This window comes from Callithrix jacchus, chromosome 12, assembly GCF_049354715.1.
Source record: "Callithrix jacchus isolate 240 chromosome 12, calJac240_pri, whole genome shotgun sequence".
In the NCBI taxonomy this organism is placed as follows: Eukaryota; Metazoa; Chordata; class Mammalia; order Primates; family Cebidae; genus Callithrix; species Callithrix jacchus.
The window spans coordinates 65918011-65931006 of NC_133513.1; the positions used below are offsets into that span (position 1 = coordinate 65918011).

Here is a 12996-nt window from a genome sequence, read left to right on the forward strand (position 1 = left end):
GCCACTAGAAGCTGAAAAAGAGTAGTAAATGGATTATTTCCTAGAGCCTCCTAAAGGAATACAGGCTTGCCAATACCTTTGTCTCAGCCCAGTGTGATGCTTTTCAGATTTCTGACCTTCAGAACTGTAAAATAGCAAATGTGTATTGTTTTAAGACTAAATTTATGGTAATATGTTACAACAGTAATAGGAAAGGAATGCACTAGCTAACCATAGAAAGAAACACTTACTATTCAGATAACTGACAGAGACTTCTACTTGCAAAACCACTCCAGCTGTAAATCACTCCATCTGCAACTTGTTTGCCCCCCACCGCAAAAAAGTCTAAGGAAAAACACTCTGTTGAGAAACTCTAATCTTTGGACCCATAGTACTTTTGTTACTGCAATGACCTATGTGAAATAATTTCTCCTTAGTTGTCTGGTGCATTGTGTCTTGGACAATTTGGTGCCACATCACTGATAGCATCAGACCCCATTTTTAGGTCCTCACTTCCTCCCAGGTAATGAAACTCCTTAGAGCCCTTTGTGATTCTTTCCTGACTGGTGATCTAAAGACTGCAAATATTCAAAAGATCAAAGGTAACCAAAAATAAATGAAATTTTAATTTTGTCCTTAGTCCAACCTATAAATATAGCTTAAATAATATTTCTTCATAAGGAGTAATTTAAACCAATGATATATGAGTATAGAAATGCTTATTTAATTTAATAAACCTGCCCAAAATTGACTTATGTGTATTATAATAATTTGCAGCATATTTCTTTTATCCTTATATAAATTTTAGGAAATTAAAATTTATGAATTTTCATAGGCAAAATAACTTTCTTGTTCTAAATAAATGATTTAAATCAAGGTATTTGTTTTCTCATCTTTATTTTTTAGGTTAATATTTTTATATTTTTCAGCATCCTGGAAACTTGTATGATAGTCAAACAGAATATAACTTAGGTTAAAGTGTCACGATGAAATAAAGAGTTAAAATAAAACCAGAGAATGCTATACTAAATAATATAGTTTTGCTCACATTTAATATAATTATTTTTATTAGCTTCTCAACCAAAAGTTTTAGATAAACACATATTCAGCATAATAATTCTCTCTTTGAATTTGCCAGGAAACTTAAATTTTCCTTAGCCACATGCTGAAATAATTTCTGTTCATGAAAACTAATTGGCTTTAGATGTTTGGTTGTAAAATTATGATTTAGCATTATTTTTGTTTGTTTATAGTTAATTAGCATTTTCGTTAGATTCTCAGCATTCTTCCCACTACCGAGGCGTTTCTGTAAATTCTCCAAAACAAGCAACTAAGAAAGAGAACAATGATATTTCAATAAATACATATATCCTTTAAAACTGCATAAAACAAAAATAGGAACAGAAATTATTAATGTTAAACTTCCCAGCATCATGCCTCCATCCACCTCCCCATCCGGAACCTAGAGTTTTTTGTCTAACTTTCCCATTGCACAGGCTAGGTAAAATTTGAAGTGTGCTCCTTTGTTTAAAAAAGCCTATAAAAAGCTCTGGGAGGAAGTGTCTCTGTTCTGGGCCGGACAGCCAGTCCAGCATCAGAGTCAAAGATCAATCATTCCAGAGGAAGTCTGAAAGAACTCCTCTCACTGGACAAGAACATGGATGGGGTGGGAATAACTTCAAATTTAAAATTACACTGCCCCTTACCTGTGTGGATTTTCTTCTCTGGGATCTCCTCCCACAACAACGTGGGAGCTGTTTTTCCCTCTCCACCTGTGTAATAACCTACCCTGGGCTAGCATCACTGACTCCATCTTAGCTGTAAACTAGCGGGCTTCCCCCTCCCTACCACAGCCCCTTTGGGTGCATAACTGGGTCATGCTGCACTTAGAAGCATTGAAGCGTACTGTTCTTAACACTTGTAACCATTGTAACTGCATCCTGCTTGGCATACCTCCCCACTGCTATTATAAGAAAAAAAATTCCCTTTGGTCACTGTATAGAAGGAGCCTGATCACCCCTCTTCTTGGTAATTGTATGGAAACCACCTGTGCCCACAGCCCCTTCCTCTAACCTGCTTTTCTGCCTCTGAAAAATTCCACTTCACCTAGGTACCCTCTCCCCTACCTAAATCAAGGTATAAAAGATAATCAAGCCCCTTCCTCGGGCCAAGAGAACTTTGAGCACTAGCTGGACTCTTAATTTGGAACTCAGTGTGTGGCGCGTTCCTCCTAACTCGCTCAGGTATTACGCCTATGTGGCTATCCCCTTCGGATTCCCCTCCCACGGCAGCATGGGAGCTTTCTCTTTCTCTCTCTCTCTGCCTAATAAATCGCTTTCTGCTAAATTCTTTGGATCCGATATTTACTTGAACTGTAAGCTCACCGCACGCCAGGGCCCCTTCCCATTCTTGGGACAAAGAGAGGTCAAGAACCTCAGGCACATTAAAGCGGGGGTTGGGCAGAGCTGAGCCCCCTCCCGACCTGCAACCTAGTTATACTAAGATATATGATTACATTTATTGAAAACATTTCAAAAAAAGTAGAACTTATTGAACAAAGTTCTTGCAAGGTCATTTATTACTAGAGATAAGATCAGCATTAAAATTCAGAATAAAATCTAAATGTAAAGACTTCCTAAACTGGGGTTTCTACAGTTCAGTTTTTCTTACTGATTTTTTTTAAATGAAAACTCTTATTTTCTAACTTACATTTCTCTTGTTGCAATTATTTTAGAGTCAGATTTAGAAAATATTAAAATATTTAGTAGGACTTTTATTTACTTCTAAACTGAACCTGCAGAGGACTTTGTGTGTTTTGTTTTGTTTTGCCAGATTTGTGAGTCTGCATGCTTTTTGTCAAGCAGCAAGAGGTTGTTAAAGTCTTTTATTTAATAAATGACACAAAAATAAATGAAAATGATGGGAAAAAATGTATGTCTACCATACTATTCTACATTCTACATTCTTGTTATGCGTTGCTGACCTGGGCCTGCTGTTTAAAAACAGCACTACCTTGCTGATGCTTGACCAGTTGGAATCCACTGTGACTCCAGAGCAAGTCTAGGATTTCAAATACAGCAAATTTCACAGTCAGAGGCCTTGATTCTCAGGAACGTTGTCTCTTATTTCTGCCAGGATAAGACAAGAAACCACAATGGAACAAAGATAGGAAGTGCCACTCCCTGGGATGGAGGGAAATATCAGTTGCTAGCAAGCCAGGGTTTTCATCATATAAGAATTTTAAACATTCTCTCCACCCTTAGCACTGAGACCACTTCAGACCAATCTCCCTGCACCTTATCAAATGCTAAGCACAAGTACTGAATTCACAAATGCCACACAAATGTGTGGTTGGAGTAGGAACATTCTAAAAGTCAGCTCCAAAAATGCACACAGCCCACGGCCCCCCTTCAAATAATGCATCTTGTGAAATGGGGTTGCTGTAAATAGAGCTCAAGCTTGAACACTGTAAACACTTGCCAAGAAAAGAAGCAATTCACAGGAATGGTTTAATCAACCCTAAATTATCATCAAATTCAGCTACCTCAAATTTTGGATGCTGTCATCTCAACAGTAAAAATCGAAGGTCTGATTTCTTCTTGCTTAACGCGAATGTGGCAGGGTGAGGGAGGTGGAGTTGCCAAAAACAACAGCTTCTGAAAATCTGATCTGAAGTTTATATGTTTCATAGACCTCCACCCAAACAAGATAAATATATAACTGTAAGTCTTGCAAATTTTATATATGGAACTGTGGAACATATTTGTGGAACATTATTTAAACTTTAATCATTTAAAATAGCAAATTCCTTCAAAGGATCATCTTGAGCACAGTATATGATTCTATTTTTCACAGAATCTATTTCTTTTTAAATGTGACCTTTAGGGGGTGCTCTCCTCTGCCCTTTCCATTATGCTCATGACTTGAACTATGTACGCTACAGTTTTTATCACAATTGTATCTGTGATTGTGAACTGCAGAATTTTAAAATCTAAGCAAAAATGACCCTGAGTTAATCTTACTTTTAATAATGAGATTGGGAAACTTATTCCTACCCCACAGTGAGGGTAGGAATGCCTTACATGGTAGAAAACTTTTAGCCTAAACTGAGATGCTATAGCTAAAAACTAATAGAATCAAAAAGAAGAATTAAATATATTCCTGTACAAGCTTAAGTGACTGATTATTCATGTGGGAGATGCGTAATCAGGGAGCCTGAATTGAGCACCAAAATGTGACTATATAAATGCTTTATATATCTATATTTTTATCTATATGGAGAGAGAGAAAGAGAAAGAGAGGCGGGGGGAGCCTCTTATATTATCAATTAACCTAATAAATGGACATCCTAAGGTTATTTATATACCTCCATCCTAAATTATAGGAGGGATAGGAAGTGTGAGAAGCAGAAATAAGATTAAAGGTTAAATCTGTTGACATGCACTAAAAATTCAGTGTTTCTTGTCCTTGTTTCTGGCCTATAAGCATAAAAAGGAAGCTTATAAATAAATTCTTTTTAAAGAAATCAACTATAAAATGATTATAAGTTGAATGAATGAATTTCAGTCAGCCTATCATAGCTTAGACAAAATAGCTTCCTAAATTACAGGACTCGATGTAACTTTTAAATACATTAAGGCATCTATATATTGAAAAAGACTGTATCAGAAAGCATGGTAAGTGTGTCTTCCATGAAAATCTGAGAGGCAAAAGTGGCAGAAGCAAATATGGGTGCCCATCCTAGCCCACATAGGGAGGTGTCTGGGCAAGCAGACTGGATGCTGGTGTTAATGAAGAAAAGGCAGCATCAGCCGTTGAAAATCAGTGGTTTAAAGGTGGGATGTTTCCTCTTTTATTCTGAATTCGCTGTGTCAATTTTCACAGTGTCAACAACTAAAAATAAGACAAAAAATCATTTAAAAAAAATCTTTGAAGTAGAATTTGCTAAGACATAAATAATGCAAGGTTTCATGAAATTTCATATTCACAGCTTCTTTTATAAAATTAGATTATCTGGCAATACTGGGTCTATATTCTGCCTTACAACAGTTGACTAGAACTGAGCATTGGGATGCTCCCTGAAAATAGGACATTCCATCCTTGGTTGCACACAGTCTCTACTACTTCTTGTTTTACCCTTCACACTAAAGCAATTTTGATAGCAGTGACTATCATTGCCCTTCCACTATTTTCATATTAAGTTTCTTAAAAACAGTATTTCTTATAATCATGTGCCTGTCAAAAGTAGGAAAACGAAAGCAGCTACAAGGATGGAAAGCACTGGTCATGCCCTGGTTAACCTCTATGCCAAGTGACAGTTATGTTTTTAAGAGTCAAGTAATACGTATGTTGACATCTGAGTATAACCCATTTTGAGCCACTCACTCTGTGGAATGACCAAACCTGCATATTTGTAGAGTGATTAATTCATTCAATCAGTGTCACCTTGTAGAGACTGTCCTGGAAGTGTTTTGATTCAGAACTGTAATAGATTCTTTTCCAGGTGTGTGTTAAACCACGAAACTCTGAAAACATAGCAGCCAATAATCATTGTTGATCACACAGAACAGCTGGTTATCCAACTTGAAATTAGAGCCTCTAATCAAATATATGCATAAAAGGACTTGTGAAAATCATTGAGTCCAAAAAGTTTAGAAAATTTGTTGTTTACAGTGAATATTTGGGGCAATAAATCAATTAATGAATCTGCCTCATCACAATAATGTTGTAAAGGCCAATTTTAAAAAACTTATTGTTTGTAAGAGATAATGTGTTAGTTCTTACCCATGCTGGTACAATCCAAAAAATTTAACCTACAGTAGATAAGAGATTTGCAAAAGGAAGTATGCTATCTTCTACTTTTCTTACTATGTTTCTAACCTGCTAGTTTTCATTGCATTTTAAATGACACAGCATCTGAAAATGACTCCTTATGCAGACCAACTAATACTTTTCTGTAGTCTCCTCCCTTCCCCAATTAGAGATCACACACAGTGGCTCACACCTATAATCCTAGCACTTTGGGAAGCCGAGGCAGGCAGATCACTTGAGGTCAGTTCAAAACTAGCCTGGCCAACATGGTGAAACTCCATCTCTACTAAAAATACAAAAGATTAGCCAAGCATGGTAGTGCATGCCTGTAATACCCAGCTACTCTAGAGGCTGAGGTAGGAGAATCACTTGAACCCCGGAGGTGGAGGTTGCAGTGGACCAAGACTGCACCATTGCACTACAGCCTGGGTGACAGAGCAAGATTTTCACAGACATACACAAAAATCATATGAATTACACAATAAATCATTTAAGGAAATTGCATTAATTATGTATTTATGACAAGCAAACTCCAGTTTTTTTTAATTTAATTTTTATAGTTATACAAACAACACATGTAGAATAGGAGTATAAGAAAATATAGATTAAAAATTAAAAGGAGATAAATGTATGTGATTTATACTCCTATCACCTAGGTAGATATATATACTATTAATATTTTAGTATAGATTCCTGTAGATATATTTCTTAATTCTCTATATTTATTTTAGGTCTAATTATCTTTGCATTGTCAATTTCTTCTAAATTGTAAAAACCATAGGTAACACCCATGCTTGCTAGTGAATTCGATTGCCCATTTCACAAATACTTTGTGACCCTTTCAGCATTTACTTTGTATCTCTACAAGGTAAGGAAGAAAACAAGGTGGCATTTCTCAGTATCAACAAGATATTGGCAGAAAGCAGGGGAGTAAAAACAGGAAAGAATCTGAGGAAGAATCTGAAAAGGAGAAATAATGTCTTATCTTCTGGGTCTAAGCAGTTTCTTGGTTTGAAATATCAAAATCAACACACCAAAATACATACCTCTTGATAAATTCTAACATAATTAACTGCATATTGGGTTAGCAAGTCTATTGGAAACCCAACCAAATAGCATTATCAACATACTATTGATATTTTTTCTCATTATATTCTGTGTAGGAATCTATAAGATAAAAGATTTTTCTAGGCTTAATTACCTCACCTTTAATAAATATACTAATATTGACTCTCTAATTTGAAAACACTAAAGTTGACATCAGAATTTTATGGTGTCATGGATCCACATAAACAGTAATTATTCCTTCCTAAACAGTATGCAAATAATCTAATAGTTCTTTGACCCTGGTAAGTGCATTTGCTATTTTTCAAGTAACGTGATTTTGAAAACGAGTAAGAAAATTAACCTATATTTTTAAATTCCTATAACCTCTTGTTCAATAAAATCCTTACCAATATTTCAGTAAACATTAAATGGAGTAGATGAGTAATGTTTGTTACATAAAAATGATATTTTTACTTAAGTTGGCAGAATTTTGGAAAAACCTGTCTTTGATTCTGCCAGATTCATCTGGAAGAAAATCAGCACACAACTGTAGAGCTCACAAAGTCTAAATAAGTGTTAGCACAAACCAGTCTTTGTTTTTCAAGAATTTGTTTTGAGAACATTTTCTACCACCCCCATGCCTCCCTGTGTCACTCCTTCCTCTTTCATTTCTCCACTGTCATGGAAAAAGGAAACAGCCAATAAAAGGCTCTGTCTGAGACAAATCTTTTTTTTTTTCTTTTCTCTTCCTTTTTCTTTTCTTGTCTCTTCTTTCTTTTTTCAAAATGTGAAATTCAATTTCCCAATATTTAGTTATGTATGAAACTCTACAAGAGGTATTTAATAAAGCAAGGCTAATATCAGATGAAAAAATGTTCATGACATAACAGCTCCTATCATTTAGATGAAATCAGCCATAAATTTACTTGAGAGAAAGAAAGAGGGAGAATGCAAATCTATTCAGTTTTTTTTTTCACCTCTTACTCATAAAACCAGAAGAAAAATTTGCCTCCAGAAAATTTCTAAAAAAACAATTAGGTTGGTGCAAAAGTTTTACACCAACTAATAAGTAATTGCTGTTTTTGCAACTGAAAGTAAAAACTTTCAAATGCAAAAGTTTTCACTTTCAATGCAAAAATCACAATTACTTTTGCACCAACCTAAAATACAAGGCCTATTTAAACTTCCTAATACAGACTACTGGAAGCCTCCTCTGAATCTATTTTATCTTTCCAATTAGCCCCAACTTTTGGATTCATGTTATTCCTGAAATAAATCTACCCTCTGACTGAAAAACTGGACAGCTGGCCCTAGTGAAAGCCAATAGTGTAATCCATCAGAACTAGGTTGCTTGGTCAAAGGTAAGCATTTGAATTAGGTCAGAATAGCTTTCAGAAAATTTGCTTAGAATTCCAGAAGAAAGGATCTTTCCAGATGATGTAATGTTTCAGATACAGTATTATAACGGATATGACTGAAATGTGATATTAAAGTGGTGGGATCCATTTATGGTTGATTGTTATGTTTTTATGGTGGAATTCAAGAGGGGTCAGGGTGACCATCAGTAATACGTGCTCTGTGGGATTTCATCACTCATTAGCTCAGTTTCCCTAAAGAATCAGTATCAGGTAAGGCGGTCTAACTACTATTCGTCCAATTACTTCATCTGTTTTAGGAAGATTATTTTAGTAATACTACAACTTAAAACAGTTCTCTACTTGTGTTATACTGACAGCAGTAGAACTCTCCTGCAGCATACGTACAAAATATATTTAGTAGTTGAAACTTAATTTCATCAGATTGACTTTTGCTTCTCTTTTTAGGGAAAAACCATGACAAATTCAAATGTACAGAAAGTCCCATACAAAAAATTGCGTGAGTTTCATTCAACATTGTAAGTAAGGTCATGACCAGCAGAATTCCAAATTTGTCTTGCTTTTCCCTGATGACATTGTTTCCCTATGTCATGCTCAAATGAAGGCCACACATTCACCCATGCTTCTGCATTTTTAAGGCTTAACAGAACACATGCTCGAGCTATTCCCCCGAGGCATTTTTCCAATGTCCATAAAGACTTGACACTCTGCATACAGTTTTTGTAGTGTTACCATCTGTTTCCATGTCTCCCCAACTAGATCATCAATTCATGAAGGGCAGGAGCTGCACTTTACTTATCTTGCTACCCACAAATTTTGGAACATAATAGGTATTACATTAAGGATTATTAAATTAAAAAGCACTTTGGATGCTTTTTCTTCTTTAAGCTTTTTGCCAACTTCCAATCTATATGAAACAAACCATACTCTTTTGCTATTCCCTTTTCTTGCTCATGAGTAAGACAAAAAAAAAAAAATTACTTAATTTCATTGGCTTTTTCCATGACAAATGCTTATTATTCAACTACCACAATAACCTCAGTGACACTCACTAGTTTATATATTTATGAGATATTTCATGCTCCACAAGAAATTGGAAATCTTACTATTTTTCCCTTTAATATTTTCCTTCTAGATTTCAGCTACCATGTAGATCAGTTTTGATAATCTTTATATTTCTCTCTTTTCCTATTGTAGGTTGTGGCCTTAGAAAGAATAATTACACACAAAAGTTAAAATGGTGAAGTTTATGGCATGCTCTTAAATTAATAATAGATATTTCATATACCACACAAATATAACCCAGTCCTATTGCATAGATCATTTGAAGTTAGGGAAGAAGGGTCATTATCAAAGAATATGCAGCTATTATAAGCTAAGCCAGTCATAATGAGAGTTTTAACACACAAATAGGGGGAGATATTGAGTATTGCTTTTCCAATTCTTTATACACACATATATAGCTTCTCTTTAAAGATTGGTTTAGCACCAGAGAGAGATCATTGGCATTTAGCTCAACTTCTTATATTATCATCGTATTTCTTTATTTTGCTGCTTTATCTAATTAATGGTGTTGGGAGGTACTAAATTTCTGTATGCCACTGGAATATTCTACTTCAGTCATTTGGCTTTTCTGCTTACATTCTTATTAAGAAATTCATATACATGTTTTTCTTCTTTTAAATTAAATAAATTTTTGACCTAAAGAGAAAACTTAGAGGAATGCCAACAAAAAAAAAAACTTTTCTAAATTATTTGTACACAGTATACCTAAGCCTTTGTATTATAATATAAAATTATGGTAATGGATAACTTGCACAATTCTGATAATCTATACTAACCACAAAGCAGAGTTTTCAAACTAATATCATTTTGTTCAATAAAATTAGGGCGTTTTTCTCTTCAGTTATATTTTCTAAGTGTATTTTCTACTTCTGAAAAATTCAGTTTGATAAGCCAGGTGACAAGGTTTTCTACATGAAAAGAAGCTTCCCTGGTTGGAAACATCTTGCTTCCTTGTTGCATGTGGTTGTCCATCATTGCAGGGAGCCAGTTGCCAACTATAAAGAAAGACTTTCTGCCAAATAAGAGCAATTAATGCACCTTAACATATCTGTCTGAAAAGAAGTATCTGGTGCAGAATTTGCCAATACATGTGCTCTGAAACACTTTCTAATAGTAAGTCTACTGAAAAATGCTTTTTCATCTCTTTTAGGGGTTAAGAATATACACATGATTACTAAGTCTGAGAGAATCTCTGGGGTAAACAAGTCTGAATATATCAACTAAATCAGTATTTACCAAATATATTTTGCCATTAAATATAATTTTTACAAACATCTATTAGCATAGTACTACTGATCAATCTCCTCTTTTTTCTGTGGTACTATGTTGGCTTTTAGTCATCAAAGAATTTTACATGTATAATATTTATCAAACCAATAAACCCAGGTTGTTTCAAATGCTATGGTGAATTCAGAATTTTAAAATGGCATAACCTTTCTTATACTCAAATTCAAAATTAGAAAAGCATGATTAACACATGAAATTAATGTCAAACATAGAATTCTATACATTTAAATTACAGATGTATTTCTAAAGGTAAAACAAGCTTGACAGGTCATTGTGGTTTCAATTCCAATCTGTATCCAGAGATAGAATAATGTAATATGCTAAGAAACACCATAACAATACAAAGTTTTCCAGCACATTTCTACACATGAAGAATAATAATTACAAATTACTACAATTAAAATAAATAAAGAGAAGTGTAGATTCAGACCCTAAGGCACAGACAACTTTCAGATAAAAAGCCAAGAAGCAGAAATCTAATTTCAGGTGCACCATTGCAAAGAGTTGAAAACTCCCATTCTCATTCTCAACAGTAAGAAAAAAGTAGCCTAGCTTAAAATCAGTGACCTTTCATAAGTCATCCAAGAACTGAGGTCACAGCACAAATGATCATTATGAAATCTGGAGAAACGGGGCAATACAGAGAACATGAAGAATCAGTTTAACTGAAGCAGAAGCTGATGGAGCAAGTAACTGGTAGAAACACTTGAAGAGTAATTTTGATCTATTATTGGGTACAGTGGGTAGATAAGTTTAAATAATAGTTAAAAACTCTTAGGGACTCACTCTTGGGGGGAACCTACAATTTTATGTGTTTTATTTCCAACCCCCAATAAATTCTCACAGGGAATATGAGAGTAAAACGTTCCCTCTGCTCTCAGGCAAAGAGAAGGAAAAATTAGCCATTTTGAAATAGGCCCAGATGTTCCAAAACATGTTCATCTTCATTCTAAGAAAAACTGTATTACCAGAGCCTTATCTAACCTAAAGGAAATGCAACTAATCAACTCCAGAGACCTTCCGGTCTTACGTCAAGAGAAGAAGAGAAAAAAGGCTAATAGAAATTTCTGAGCTCATAACCCAGGGACTCATGCCAACTAAAAAAGCTGAGATTTAATTATAAGATTATAGAACGCTTTTATTCCTCAATAACTTAGTGCTATATCACCAGGACACCAGGATAATAACTGAGTTGCAACTGTGAAACCTGTAAGACACAGACTCTACTTAAGAAAGAGTTCTTAGGGAAACCCAAAGACAAAAGGGGAAGCAAAATTTAGAAGAAACAAACTTCTGGCAACCACAGCTACAATAAACATTAAACAAAGTCCAACTCTCAGATAGATGTCATAGTTAGTTCAGTCTGCTATAGCAAATATCACAAACAAGGTAGACTAAAAAACAAAAATTTATTTCTCACAGTTCTGCAGGCTGGGAAGTTCAACATCAAGGTGCCAACAATTCAATGTCTGATGAAGGCCCTCTTTTTCATCTGCACATGGCCCATCTTCTTCTTATGTCCTTACGTGGTCCTTTTTTTGGAAAGGGCACAAAAAGAGAGTCAGAGCTCTCATGTCTCTTCCTCTTTTTATAAGATCATTAATCCCATCATCAGGACTCTACCCTTATGATCCTATCTAAACTGAATTACCTCCCAAAGGCTCATCTCTAAATGCCATCACATTGTGGACAAGGGCTTCAACATATAAATTTGAAGAGAGTGGCAGGCATTCATTTCATGATGCTAACATGAAACCTCACACTAATTCTTAATTATCTCAGTTCCTATTCCCCAACACGTTACATTTGGCTTAACACAAAAAATGACAAGCCTTGTTACAAAGAAATTTAAAAAATAGAATATGAAAAGATGAAGCAAGAATCAGAACCAGATTCACATAAGCAATAGATTTTGAAATTATCAGGTAAAAAAATTAAAATAACTATAAGTAGTATGTGAAAGATTGTAATTGAAAAACAAAATAACATGCAAGAACAAATTATTAATGTAGATAGAAAGATAAAAACTCCAGAAATGTATCAATAGAGAATTCTTAAATTTAAAAAAAAGACATGATACAAATGACCAATGCCTCTGATAGGCTCATCAATAAATAGACTGAACACAGCCAAGAAAAGAGTAAGTGACATTAAAGATGTCACTAGAAACTCTGACAACAGAAATGCAATGTGAAAGAATGTTATAAAAAACTGAACAGATATCTAAGAACTGTAGGACAACTGTAAAAAGCATATCAATAGTATAATTAGAATTTCAGAAGGAGAAGAAAGAGAGAAAGAAGCTGAATAAATATGTGAATAATAATGGCTAAGAATTTTCCAAAATTGATGAAAGAAACCAAAGCACATATCCAGGAAGCTCAGAGAATAGCAAACAAAATGCACATCAAAAAAATCTATACCTAGGCAT

General features: G+C 34.6%; 1 protein-coding gene across 6 annotated transcripts in view; it reads right to left on the reverse strand.

Moving 5' to 3' along the window:
* The window catches only part of LOC118146324 (uncharacterized), a 531773-nt gene that overhangs the window by 29986 nt on the left and 488791 nt on the right, over window positions 1–12996 (reverse strand). For 5 of the 6 annotated variants that reach the window (XR_013524395.1, XR_013524396.1, XR_013524393.1 and 2 more), the window contains one exon: window positions 10025–12097. The exons of the other annotated variant lie outside the window; for it this stretch is intronic. The gene's annotated coding sequence lies outside the window, so the exon portion shown is untranslated. Of the gene's footprint in view, window positions 1–10024; window positions 12098–12996 lie in introns of those variants that run through there. 6 annotated transcript variants of the gene reach the window in all.